Source organism: Myodes glareolus, chromosome 14, assembly GCF_982192425.1.
Source record: "Myodes glareolus chromosome 14, mMyoGla1.1, whole genome shotgun sequence".
Lineage (NCBI taxonomy): Eukaryota > Metazoa > Chordata > Mammalia > Rodentia > Cricetidae > Myodes > Myodes glareolus.
Genome location: NC_142039.1, coordinates 78,581,145 through 78,595,259, shown reverse-complemented (window position 1 = coordinate 78,595,259; position 14,115 = coordinate 78,581,145). Strand labels below are relative to the sequence as shown.

General features: G+C 41.0%; 1 pseudogene; it reads right to left on the bottom strand.

Annotated features, from left to right (window-relative positions):
- Positions 1-6,536: 6,536 nt before the first annotated feature.
- On the bottom strand, positions 6,537-7,857 carry LOC125409104 (sperm motility kinase X pseudogene; annotated as a pseudogene).
- Positions 7,858-14,115: the final 6,258 nt, after the last annotated feature.

The following is a 14,115-nucleotide window of genomic DNA, read 5'->3' as shown; positions in this document are numbered from 1 at the left end:
CTTATTAGCTCTTATAACTTATGTTACCCCATTATCCTTATCTACGTTAGCACATGACTCCGTACCTTTCTCAGCTGGGCAAGTTACATGCTGCCTCTTCAGGTGGCCTGCACAGGAGTGGCAGAGGAACCTCCCTGCTTCCCAGAATTCTCCTGTTCTCATTGCATCACCTCTACTTCCTGTCTGGTTTTCCCGCCTATACTGCCTGCCTGGCCAATCAGCGTTTTATTAAAATATGATTGACAGAATACAGACAATTCTCCCGCATCAGGGTAGCAATGAGAGGAAGGAGTATCCAACAGGGCCTGATTTCTAGCACCTTTTTATAGACAAAGGAAAGATCCACATACTTACTTAACATTATTTTTGCAGTTGTGGCTGATATTGCCTAGGAGTATAAGCTGAGAAGTAGTCTGGTGTCTAAGCCTTAAACTCTAGCTGTGTATATGGATGTCAGTTAGGTACCTAGTAAAGTTTAAATTTAATAATGTATATATAGTGGAAATGAGTGATGCTCAGCAGAGTGTGATACAGAGTATTGCATATAGGACAGAAGCATAGGGTAGGTTGGATTGGGGGTTCTGACATGACATGAATCATTGTATTTATGAATGCTGAGATGAGCAAGGGGATATGCCCAGCAAGGCCTGATACCTACCATAATATGTGAAGTGGTGGACAGGAATCCAGTGGGATCTGATTCATAACAGTATTCATAACAGGTCTGTAAGGGGTGCCCAGCAGGACCTGATACCTACCAGTGTATGTGGGGTGGGAGCAACAAGGAGTAGAGCTTATAAGTTTACATGTGCTGGACATGACTTTATCTGTTGCTGACCCAAACTGTTTTGCTGGTTTTTATACCATGCTTATGACCTGTCTTCTGGTGGCCCCATTGAGCACCCCACAAAATTTGCTGTAAAACCTACAACACTAGTTATCAGACTTTACTGAAAAACCTCATGTCTCTGCTTCCAATAGAAATACACTACTTACTATTATGCCTCGATGCACACTCTGACCCCAGGCAAAACCCCACATACACTGCCAGGTTCAGATACTGCAGAATATCCCCTGACCTGCCATACCACATATACCATGAGGTATAAGCCCTTACCAAACTTGGGTCCACTGCAAATACTCTATATACACTGCTAGGAATTAGGCCCCAGTGTATAATTAATCCCCCTGAAATCTCTCATACACTGCTATGTTATAAGTCCCTTTGGACAATCTCACTTCTCTACAGTGAATACTAAATAATGAATCGGCCTATGTTTATCTTCTGTATGCTTATATACCCCAATCCAAAGGGGATAAAGAAAGCAAAAGACTGCTTTAGCATGACACAAAGGACAACCAGAACAGTTACTTGCTTCAATATTTGAATCATCGAGTCACTATTTCCTGAGTTAAGCATTCTGATGTGTAAGCAAATACACCTTAGACCAAGTATCCTGTAGGTAGCCATTCCCTGGGTCAAACCTCCTATTTTAAAATGAAGGAGCAGGAATACACTTGAATTCTCTGACCTTTGGTCAAAGTGGAGCAGATCCACCTTAATGTTGAAAACACCAAGTAACTATACTCTAAGCTAGGATTTCTTGTTTGTGGCCACACCTGTTGTCAACAACTTTGAAAGACCAAAAATAAGCTAGAGGTCTCTGACCTTTAGTCAAGGTTAAACAGGTCTCACATCTATGGATCCAAACAAGGTATAGGGTTTGTCCAGCAGGGCCTGCTCCCTAGCAGAATATGTAGGGTGTTGGTAGTTGATCATTAGGTTGTAATAACAAGAATTTTATTAGGCATGGAAATTTAGGAGGTTCTGGCATAGCCTAAAGCATGACAGTGTATTTATAAATAGAAATTGGGGGCATGTATGCATAGAACATGTTTACCAAGACTTGAAACCTGACACACTCTAGAGGGTTAGGGAGAAGGAATCCAGTTAGGATCTAATTCATAGTAGGATATGTTGGGCTGCAAGGAGGTGTATGTCTACCTTGATCTGATATCTAGAAGCATATATGACTCACCAGGACATGATTTCTAGAAATTTATATGATCTAGATATTCTTTCTCCAGTTGATACAACACATACTCTGTTAGTTTTCATTCCATGTTGGGCATGACCCATCATGGTATTACATATAAATTTCTAGATATCAAGTCCTGATGGACACCTCTCTAAAGCTGCTGCACAATATGCAACTCTAGGTATCAGACCTTACCAGAAAACCCCACACCTCTATAGCCAGTAGAAATACACTACTAATTATGAAACCCTGTTGGGCGCTCTGTCCCCTAGCAAAGGCCACACACACACACACACACACACACACACACACACACACACACACACACTGCTAGGTTCAGACTTCTGTAGCCAAATCCCCATCTAATGTATCATATACACTGCAAGATATGAGATCCAGATGGGCATTCCTACCCCAGCAATGCTTCACACATACTGCTAGGAAGTAGTGATCTGCTACCCAACTTATGCTGCTAGATTTCAAACCCTGTTGAACACCTTCCTGTTTTTTCCAGATAGAAAATTCTAGGTGTCAGCCTTCATTGGTAATACCTCCACCTGCTGCAATTGCCCATAAAGCACTATATGTCAAAGCCATCTGGACCCATGCTCCTATCCCATATATAGTACTGTTGGCTATTTTAAATATACTCCCATTGTTGCCCAACATATACTAATATTTATTAGGCCATGTTGGATATTACTGATACCATCCTACATGTTCTACATATTAAGAACTAATAGACACTTCACACCTCTAGTACCTAAGATTTGATGGCTAGCCACTCACACCATTGAAGTCCCAGGCTCTACTAGACATTTATCCTTCTATGTAGCTTTACATGTACTGCTATGTAGCAGGTTTAACAGGAGCTCTCCTAAACACCCCACAAAAAGTCCTAGGTATCAAGCCATTTTGGACACATTATTTGTCCTTTCCACTTGCCATCCCAAATACACTACTCTCATTTAGGCCGTGCTGAACACCCCATTACTGCCTTTCCATATAAGCTTCTTTGTATCAAGTTTTGCTGTATAATCACCATCCAAGGCTACAGCCATACATTCAGTGCTAGGCATGAGACCCTGTTAGACAACACTGCAAGAACAACATCAGGAGCTACCCCACATAAACTGCTAGGTATCAGGCTCTGCCAGATACCACCTACTTCACCTTCACTGCCACCACATGTACACTGCTGAGAGCACCAGTGGGCACCTCTCACCCATACATCTGTTCAACATATGCTTGAAGTTTTAAAGCCTCATATTTTCCCTTCTTTATAATGGGGCCAATGCCAAGCCAAGAAAAGGCTCAGAAACTTGTCTTCTGCTACAGGCCATTACTTAGTGGGTTCAATAAGTGAACTTTCAACAGTGAGAACCCCACAAATTTGCCTTGAATTCGTTCAAATGTGGATAAGCACTCTTCATTGAAGGGAGCCAATTTTCACACAGAAGGATCACAGGTATTGCAAAAATTTCATTTGAGCAGGGACCCTATGCTGACCCTTCTACATGACAATCCCAGACCCATAGTAATCCAAGTTTGTTTATCGGTATATCCCCAAAGTGAGGGGCCTCTGGACATAAAGTACTCCTAGGGCTACTGGTCATGTGTAGGTGACCATGTCCAGACCTGGTAAGATATCTTTACCTTTACAAAGTGAAACAGTGTCATCTCAACAGATTAACCAAAGAGAAAAACCAGAATTCCCTTTTGAGTAGGAACAAGTACAGGAGCTCTCTTAAATACCATATGGGAGGGAACATGATCATGTGCACCTGGAAAAGGAGACTCTGAAGCAAAAGACACATAGTGGCAGAGTGGCCAGATGGTGGGCCAGTCATCAAATAGACACATGTGACTGTCTCTCTAGGGCTCTGATAAGAAGGGCTGTGTCTTCAGCTTGGACACAGCAGATGGAAAACCAGTGAAGAGGCTATGCCCTGATTCAATCTTGATGCCCAATGGGTATAACCTACAGGCAGCCTCTCTCCAAAGTTCGTGGATATCACTAGCAATACAGTGACAGAAGTGCTGTTCAGAACCTGCACCTGACTGCAAGTGGGGGGCCCAATATGGTACAGGGGTTGGTTCTAACTCTCAACATTTTTGCATCATCCAGCAATCTTCTGACTACTGTAGGATTTGGGTGGAGGTGAATAGATCCATGGTACTCTCTCCTCTAGAGTAGGGATGCTTTTATCCAGGGGTCAAAAGCTGTCCTTGGAGATGGGCAGTGGCTTTGCACCTGAGACACAGTTTTTCTTTCTCCATACCAACTTCTCAGGCTAAAGTCTTCATGGCTGCACAGTCCCTACACAAAAGTGTCCCTTCCTCTTCTGACTCACTGAACCAGCATGCATTGGGGCTATGTCTCTAGGGCTGAGATAAAGAAAGGGGGATGAGGGATACAGGAGGATAACCAACAGTAGCCAGGGGAGACTGAAGGACAAGAGGATGCAGCTCTCTCTGGAGATACTGTTTGGCCCCAGGATTTACTCATCTTGAAAAGGATGTCAAGAGGGTGCCCAACACAAAAATCTCACTGTATGCTAATTATATATTATCTTGCTCCTTATGCTTACTCCATGGAGGTCATCTACCAACCTGGTCACACTGGGAGCCTAGGTTCCACAGTCATCATCGACAACTGTAGCATCTCACAGTGAGTGTCTGGTGTGGGACCAAGGCCTCACCTAAGATTACTTTTCTAGCTTAGCACAGCTGTGGGCAAAGCTGCTGCCAGACTGTCTTCATGGAAGAAACTCAAGCTCTAGAGGGAAAAAGGCTTTTCTAAAGATAGTGCAGGGAACTCACAACCTACACCAGGTGAATTCAAAAATTGTCACTGTAGAGATGGACACCGAGTGAGCACCAGCTTGGAACATGGGCTATTTGGGGACTACATTCTCAATCTGGTTAACCTGTCCTGGGGAAAGTGGGTAGATTGTGATAGTCACTCTGGTAGAAGAACTCTTTCCTCATGTGGGAAGCCCTCTTTTCTTGCCTCAAGCCCTGGCCCAGAAATATGAAGGGAAATACAGTAGAGCAAGATAGGGCAATTGTCCTATCAAACATTTGAGGTTACTCCCTAGATGGGACTAATGACCCCCATAGCCTAATATATTTCAGTACTTGGTTACCCAGTTGGTGGAACTGTCTGGCAAAGATTAGGAAATATGGCTTTGTTGGAGAAGCTGTGTCACTGGGGGTAGGCTTTGAGTTTTTTAAAGTCAACTCCATCCCTGCTAGCCCTTTCTACCTTCTGCTTGTCTATCAAGATATAAACTTTCAGCTACTGCTTCAAAGCCTTGCCTGCCTGTCCGCTTCCAAGCTCCCTGTCACGATCATTATGGACTCTAGCCCTCTGAAATTATTACCTCCATTATAACCTCTTCTAGAAATTGAATTGGTAATGCTGTCTTATCAAAGCAATAGAAAGTAAGACAGGGCTAGAAGGGATTCTAACTCCCAGACAGCTTTGGGCATCCTTTTACTCATGTTCCCAATATGAGGAAGATAAAATGGAAGACCAGCCCTGAGTTAAATTTCCTGGTGACTGGAATTTCTGGTGGAGAAAACTATCTGTTTGTATACCTCCTCTCTGTGCTAGACAGAGCCTCTTTGCTGGGTATGCAGGCACACTGTCACCTGGACTTTCTGCCTGGTTCATTCTACAGATGTCTCAATCCACACAGGCTGATTTCCCACTCCATGCCTCAGTGTCCATGATGTTTCATCACTTAAAAATAGAAAGACATATGAAAGTAACTTTTGGCAACTGAACTATATGGTACTTACTAATTTACAACCCTGCTGTGTCATAATTTCCTACCTGATTCTTCCCTTGTGAACATCTGTTTCCTTTTGTCAACACTTCTTCAGTGCCTCCACAGCCACTGGTAACCATTTCTGTTGTCTATGTCCAGGTCAGCTTTCTCAGGTTCCAGATAATAAGGAAGCTGTTGCTTTGTCCATCTGAGGTGAAAGTTGCATATTCCATAAATGTGTTTAACTATTCTAAGTCAGTTGCAAAGAACATTAGAAAATTCATTAATTAAAATATAGAAATATATTTTGGTCCACCACCTACCTCATTTTATGTGACTCCATTCTCCCATTCCACTGGAGCCACTTTCTTCTGAGAAGCATGGCTTCTCCTTTGGGGAAAGAGGCAGCAACACAGGCTTTGAAAACAATTCACCGTTCTCCTCTTCACCCTCTTCCAGCATCGCCTTATGTTGTGGGAAGAGGGTGTGATCACACTCTGGGGCTTGGCACTGGTGGAGCGTGGTTCAGATGTTTCACACAGGAAAGACCGCCTTTCCTTGTGATGAGTGCCTGTGGTTGTAACACTTAGAGGTTCTTCCATGGAGCTCTTTAAAGATGATGTGTTCTGGGGAGATGAGCTGTTTTTGGGGGTGGTTTTACTCTGTGGTGTCATCTGGGCAATATCATTTCTAGAAAGAATATTTTCTGAGGATATGCTGCCTAAAGCCAACACCTCTGAGGTCATACATCTCTTCTGAATAATGCTTCTCATGAGATGAACAGCTACATGACCACATTCAGAAGTTACTTTAGGAAAGATGGTTCTCTTCTGTTGACAACACAAGATGTCAGGCATGCTGAGTCTTCTGCTCCCCTCCTTCACTGCAATTTTGTCTTTGTCATGAAGCTTGTGTTTTGATAGAGAGGTGTTAGATGGCAGAGCAGGATCACTCCCTGTGCCATTTGGGGAGAAGTGAGCCATGGGAAGACATGAAGGTGTACTGGCAACATCAAACTGCATAGGTTTAATTTGTTGATGTATGTTGCTTCTCAAGAATGACTGGTGTTTTAATATTAAATAAGTTGCCATGATGTTATTAAATTTTTTTTCATGTAAAGAGTCTCTAATGTCTTTGGGACTGTAGCCCATGACCTGCATGGCTGACACAATATTGAGGTTTGGTTTTCTAGGGAGTATCTCCAAGGAAGATGATAGTTTTAAAAGTACTTCACTGTCCTTGAGCCACAGATGTTTCATAATGTCATGTATCTTGGGTCTCTGCTCAGAGTCAATAGTGAATATCTTCACAATGAGGTTGACAATGTATTCTGGAAGCTTTGATGGAATGTAGTAATGTGGATCTTTCATCTCCACCTTCATGTCTTTATATGTTGTTGCTTTGAATGGGAGGTACCCTGTCACCATGATATATAGTACCACTCCCATGCTCCAGATATCAGGTGTCTTGGGATCATATTCTTGGCCATTGAAAAGCTCTGGAGCACAGTATGGAAGGGTACCACAGAAAACCTTTAATTTCTGCCCCACAGTTACTTTGGTAGCCAGACCAAAGTCACACAGCTTGATGCTTCCTTTGCTATCTAACAGTATGTTATCTGGTTTGATGTCCCTGTGTGCAATATTATTCTCGTGGCAGTACTTAACTGCACATACTATCTGTGTGAAGATGTGTTGGGCCTCCTCTTCCTGCATGGAGCCTACCTCCACTATACGACCGGCCAGGTCACCCCCAGAGGCCAGTTCCATAACCATATAGATATGCTGAGTAGTTTCCATGACATGGAACAGCTTAATTATATTAGGATGATTCAATAATTTCATGATATCTACCTCATTTGTAATCAAGGCAGCTTTCTTTTTGTCCTTTTCTATAATCTTCAGAGCAACCTGTACCTCTGTACGGAGGTGACAGGCAAGTTTCACTTCAGCAAAGCTGCCTATACCAAGGGTATTGAGGATCATGTAATGATCTGTGGGAACCTCCTCCCCAGAGGAACTTTCCTTCGGGTCCTGGTGCATTGTTACCTCCTCATTCCTCCTGTTACATATTGTTTGTCTCAGTATCAAATCACAATACTAGATTTAAAAAAATTAAAAGTAAGTCTATGAGAGAAGTTCATAATCATCAAATTCCTATATAAATAAAAGCAAAAATTCATCTAATGATGTACACCAAAGTCATATAAACAAAAGAATAAACTAAATCTAAAGCTGTGAACAGCAATAAATAGCAATTTTCAGAGATGAAATTAGTGAAATACAAACCACAAGAACATCACAAAGGCTCAAAGAAACAAAGAGTTGGTTATAAAAAAAAAAGTAAAATTGACAAACCCTTACTCAAACTAACCAAATGAGAGAAGACACAAATTATTAAAAATTAGACATGAATAAAGGTGATGTTACAGCAGCTAACACTAAAATCAAGGACCCTAAGAGAGACATATATGGATCCCCCTGGGAAAGGGAAATAGATAAAATTTCCTGCATAAATTTGGAGAAGAGGGGGTGTGGAGAGGGAGATGAGAGGGCAAATGAAAGTGAGGAGGAGAACTTGAGGGAACAGGACTGTCACATGGGGGAAGGACAGATAGGGAGAGCAAGGAAAGAGATATCTTGATAGAGTGAGCCATTGTGGGGTTAGCAAGAAATGTGGCACGAGGGAAATTCCCAGGACTATACTAGGATGACCCCAGATGCTAAGCAATAATGGAGAGGGTGCCTGAACCAGCCTTCCCCTGTAATCAGATTGATGACAACCTTAAATGCCATCATAGAACCTTCATCCAGTAACTGATGCAGATGCAGATGCAGAGATCCACAGCTAATGACTGGACCAAGCTCCTGAAGTTCAGTCAAAGAGAGGGAGGATTGATATGAGCAAAGGGGTCAAGACAATGATGGGAAAACCCACAGGAACAAATGACCCAAGCTAGTGGGACCTCACTGACTCTGGACTAATAGTTGGGGATCCTGCATAGGACCAAACTAGGCCGTCTGAATGTGGCTGACAACTACATGGCTTGGGCCGTTTGTGGGGCCAATGACAGTGGGGCCAGGATTTATTCCTAGCATATGAACTGGCTACTGGGAGCCCATTCCCTATGAAGGGTTACCTTGCTCAGCCTAGATACAGTGGGGAGGGACTTTGTTGACTCCCCATGGGAGGCCTTATTCTCTCTGAGGAATGGATGCAGAGTGGAGTGGGGGATGGTGAGGGGAGTAGGAGGAGAGGAAGGAGGGGAAACCAGGATTGATATGAAAACAAAAAAGATTGTTTTTAGAAATAAAATAATTTTTTAAAAAGTTATATAAAATTAAACCTTTAAAATGCAAAAAAAAAGAACCTCATTAGGGAAAATGAGAAAAGGGGAAGGCTGATTAGGGAAAGGGTTCTTGTTTTGAAAAAAAGGGGGAAATGCTGTGGGATAATGTTCTTGTACACTGTAAAGATTTGTCACTCATATTGTTTTAATAAAACACTGATTGGCTAGTAGCCAAGCAAGAAGTATAGGTGGGGCAACCAGACTACAAGAATTCTGGGAAGAGGAAAGGCTCAGTCTACAGTCACCAGCCAAATGCAGAAGCAGCAAGATGAGAATTGCCTCACTGAGAAAAGGTGCTAAGCCATGTGGTTAAACATGTACACAAAAAATGGGTTAATTTAAGATAGAAGAGCTAGCTAGAAATATGACAGAGCTTTTGGCCCAGCAGTGTTATAATTAACATCATTTCTGTGTGATTATTTGGGTCTGGGTGACTGGGAAACGTAAGTGCAGTCTCTGTTTACAGAGGGGAGGTAAATATAGAAGGAGGAGGGAGGTAGATAACAATAAAGATTGCTGAAAAAAAGCCACAATTAATCATACTATTAACTATTTACCTTAAAAACCCCTATAATGTACATAATTCAGTATATAAATATGTACAGTTAGTTGTAATAAACTTTTCTCATCTGAGCAGATGACGTTCCTTCCAAGAACCAAAGACCACCTAGCAAAACCCCTAGCAACAGACATAAAAAGCCCTCTTTTGAGTTGTTGGCCAATACTGTCTAAAAGAATTCTAAAATACCCAAAATATATAGCCTATTTCTGTTGTCCTTGGTTACCATCCAGGGGTGGAAGGCAAGGCCATGCTACTGAAGACACTATGCACTTCAGAAACAGGACTCAGAGGTCTTTGAGCTCAAATTAACCTGAATTCCCCTCCCAAAGAACTAGCTTTCATGGTACCAGAAAGTGCCAAGAAAACTTCCAAAAGTAAAGGCAACTAATAGTCCCAGCTAGCTACAACACCTATGAACTGTATCAATGACCATCATGGCATGATAACCCTATGGATGCAGTAGTGACACACACACACCTTGGTCATAGTCAATGGTTTCTTAATTGGTCTTAAACCCTGCTCAACAAGAAGGATACCATGTCTGGTATGGGAAACCTAGCTAACTAATCAGTGCTAGTAAAATCATGGTTATTGGAGGAGATCTACAAACACTAAGTTATTAAACAAACATAATCCCTAACAACAAATTACAAATGTGTTATTTTACCAACAGATAAGTTTATTTTTCACCCCTCATAAAAAAAAAACTTCTCTTTGTAACAGATGGAGACTACCATAGAAAACAGTTCAACCAATCAATATTCAGAGTTGTAGAGCCCAGTCTCAATGAATACATCCATAAAAACTCAGGGAACATTGTGGAACGGGCAGAGGGTAGAAGGTGGAAAGATTGTTAGAGCCAGAGGATCAGAGAGTTTGCTGTCAAATTGTGTCTTGTAGTAACAGCAGGAGCTCAGAAAGCTATACCCATAAAGTCTCATCAACATAAGAGTACAAATGTGAGCTGAACTAGAATGCCAATGAACATGCCAAACTGCAAGGAGAAAAGCCCATGAGGCCTCAACCCTACAGCAATAACTGAGTAAATCTGGGAGCGAAAGAGGTAGCCCACTGGTTATCCAGTGCCAAATGGTCAACCATGAAAGCACACATACAAGTAACATATTATATGGATTCAACAGCTATTTGGGGATATATTATATGCAAATACATATGTGCATGCAATAACAATTGATAGAAAAGAAAAAGTCATAAATTTGAAGAAATGTGGGATGGGATATATGGGAGACCTTGAAAGATAAGGAAGAAATGTTGAGATTAAAATACAATTCTGATAAGGGAGTTTAGCCAATCATATCCTGTTTGTGGGGCATGTTGCCCTAAGGCAAAAGTTTACCTATAAACCTGGTGGGTGAAAGCCCCCGCCCTCTCTCTCTTTCCCTCTCAACCTGGCCTGGATCCAGCGTTTTAGACGGGTGGGACTCTGTGTAAGTTTTTTCTTCTGTTTTATTAAAGCTGTATCTTTTGTAAGATAGTCTGGGGACTTTTCATTACCGATCGCCCTGCGTCTTCATCTAGCTCAGGGGTGTTTATCATAAAAAAGAGAGAGAGAGAGAGAGAGAGAGAGAGAGAGAGAGAAAAGGGGGATTGATTGGGATTGGTGATGGGATAATAATATATTGGTATTTGTGAGTTATTGTTTTTAGAAAATTGTATTGGTGTTGATTTTTGTACATTGAATATTGTATATGAGTATGCTTCTACCTCTATTTGTATTGATATATATACATATATTTACATTCCTACCTTTGATTAAGATATTTATGTAATGATATACATTGTTTACATTTGGAGGTCATTGTCCTCACTCATTGAATAATAAGAGTTATTCATTCTCTTAGTCTTCAAGTTAGATAGATAAAAATCAATAGTCATATATGTTTGTTATATTTATATTTAGGCTAATCAGGTTATTTAGGTGCATAGAGATCATACTTAGTATAGATAGTATAATCTTCAACCTCTTCAAAGAGCTGTAAAAAATGGCCTTTAATCTAACTCATAGTTCTATAGTAATGAGACACAATCGCTCCTGGCATCACCGCTCTACTCCCGAGAGAATGTTGAGCACCAAAGGCACTCCACTTGGAGCTTGTCTTCTTCCTGGCAAAACTGACCTTTGGACAAAGAAAAAGCTCATACCTCGACCACTGATAGAATTACAGAATATCCGTAAATGGATAAAAACAAGATTGTCTTATCTTGTCAAGACAGGGTGAGAGAGTCCTAAAAGGTTTCTTGCCTTTAAAAAATGGCATGTCAGTTACTTCAGGCCTTAGCCAAAGTTGGTTGACTCAACATAGCAAACGAGACTTTGGGTGACTGCCTAGGTATTCAGTTGTCTCTTCCATTTGTTGCACATTTCGGAAGTTTCCCGCTTGTACTTCCAGGCTGCTTGAATAAAATTATTTCCCTTCTCAGATCTTTGATGGAGTTGAAGATTAGATAGTTGTAGTTACCATCTACATTATTTAGACTCTTTAAAATAAAATGTTTAGTAAAACTTTTGTTATATGTTTTTTGCTTAATATTGTTTGTTGTTTGTAACTTTATATTTATTATTTGCTTCTAGTGTATATAGTTATATTTTTTTTTTTGCTCTGTCTTATTTTAGAAAAAAGGGGGAGATGATAGGGGAGTTCAGCCAATCACATCCTCTTTGTGGGGCGTGTTGCCCTAAGGCAAAAGTTTACCTATAAACCTGGTGGGTGAAAGCCCCCGCCCTCTCTCTCTCTCCCTCTGGACCTAGCCTGGATCCAGCGTTCCAGACAGGTGGGACTCTGTGTAAGTTTTTCCTTCTGTTTTATTAAAGCTGTATCTTTTGTAAGATAGTCTGGAGACTTTTCATTACTGATCGCCCTGCGCCTTCACAATTCTCCCAAAAAAGATCATTATGGAGTAATTTGAAAAAAATTAGTCAATTATAATATCTGGAAGAAATAGACCAATTCCTAGAATCATACAACCTACCCAAATTTAGATAAGAAAAAATAAAATCATGTAAATAGATCAATAACTAGGGACAACATTGATATATTAATGGAGAAAAATGACATAAAGAAAAGTCCAGGACCATACAGACCAACAGATAAATTCTACCAAAACATTAAAAAAAGAATTAACATCAATGCTTCACATTTTATTCCATAAAACAGAAAGGGAAGGAACACTCCCAAATTCATTCTACAAAGTTAGTATTACTCTGATATCGAAACCAAATAAAAACATTATAAGCAGAAAATATTATAATTTCCCTGATGAACATAGGTGTGAAATCCTAAATGAAAGTACTTACTACATCACAATTCAACAGTGCATTTAAAAGGCCATTGAAGCAGAATTAATAAAATCTCAGAGACAGAAATTGGAATTCAACATAAAGTTCCAAAAAGCAGAGCAGTCAGGCACTGGCTCTTACCTCAACCTCAGTCCGAAATGGCAATCCTGCCTCCAGGCATCTCAGAATAAGACTGTGAATGAGAACTGTCTCCTCCCATTTTATAATCCTCTCTAGGGCTGGGATTAAAGGCATACACCGCACAGCTTCTAAGGCAACTAGTATGGCTACTCGGGTTAAAGTGTGTGTTACTACTGCCTGGTCTGTAAGGCTGATCAGTGTGGCTGTTTTACTCTCTGTTCTTCAGGTAAGCTTTTATTAAAATGCAAATGAAATGCCACTACAGACCATACCCCAGGATCAAGTGGATTCATCCAGGAATGTAAAATTAGTTCCTCACGCACAAACTCACAATACAGCATATAAAAAGAATTTAGGGTAACATAATCAGTCCTAAAGAAACACAGCATTTTGCCATAAAATTAGACAGAAACAGAGATGCTTCAAATGGAACAACCCAGCTCCACAAATATCACTGTTTTCTATAATATTTGGTATCTGTGGGTAAGGCAGGGGATCTGAATACAAAAGGGAAACCATCAGAAATATGAAAGAGGTCAGGGATAGCCATGAGACTCTCCATAGAATGCTACATAGGACCTGGGATTAGTTCAAAATTCTGGGCTTTCACAGCATTGTGGTTCTTCATTGAACCTGCTAACATGAACAGAGGGCAATTGTATGAAACCCATTTCAAAGTGACTTGGACAACCCACAAAACAAAGCTGATTGAAGGACTCATGAAAGAGAGAAATGCAGTGGCCAATGGCACTGGGCAGAACTGTACCTGATTGTTAGCCAGAGACCAGGAAACATCTTCATGAATCTGGGGTGCCGCTTACTGTTCTCTGCACTGGTGTCCTTGTGGTGAAAGCTCATATAACAAAACTGCAGCTAACTGTCTCAGCAATTCTCCCCACTTCCAACTGTGAATCCAGATTTATGAGCCCTCATTGGTCACATGCATTAAC